This window comes from Austrofundulus limnaeus, unplaced genomic scaffold, assembly GCF_001266775.1.
Source record: "Austrofundulus limnaeus strain Quisiro unplaced genomic scaffold, Austrofundulus_limnaeus-1.0 Scaffold157, whole genome shotgun sequence".
Taxonomy (NCBI): Eukaryota; Metazoa; Chordata; class Actinopteri; order Cyprinodontiformes; family Rivulidae; genus Austrofundulus; species Austrofundulus limnaeus.
Window position 1 is genome coordinate 1135506 of NW_013952559.1, and position 514 is coordinate 1136019.

The following is a 514-nucleotide window of genomic DNA, read 5'->3' on the forward strand; positions in this document are numbered from 1 at the left end:
TTGTTTTTATGCCTCAACAAGTCTAAAAGTAACAAAAAACAACACACTTTTGTAAAAAGAGACTGGAAGAAAGTGTTTTACTTAAAAGCAGAAGACCTACAATAGGTGAAACCAGATACAAAAGAGATAAAGAGCAAAAACAGAATACAAGTAAAAAGGTCAAGCTCAAATCTCTTGAAAGAATGCTTCTGGCCTAATGTTTCAAACAAATCTTKAGGGATCACTTAGCACTTGAGGTATGAATTACAGGTAACTTAGTTAATACCACCCCAAATTTTAGCAACATCTCAGTTATTGTAGAATAGTCTGAGGGGTACTCAATTTTGAGTTTAAGGTTTTAAGATTCGCCCTGATGGCCATCATCAATCATGTGGTCTCCAAATTGTAATCAGTAGATGTACAACCACTTAAAACTTCACGAGATTAAGATCATTCCACTGGTTCATGAAATATATTAGATGAGAAAGATGAGCTGAAAATATTTTACTTCTGAAAAGATTTTAGCATTAAAACT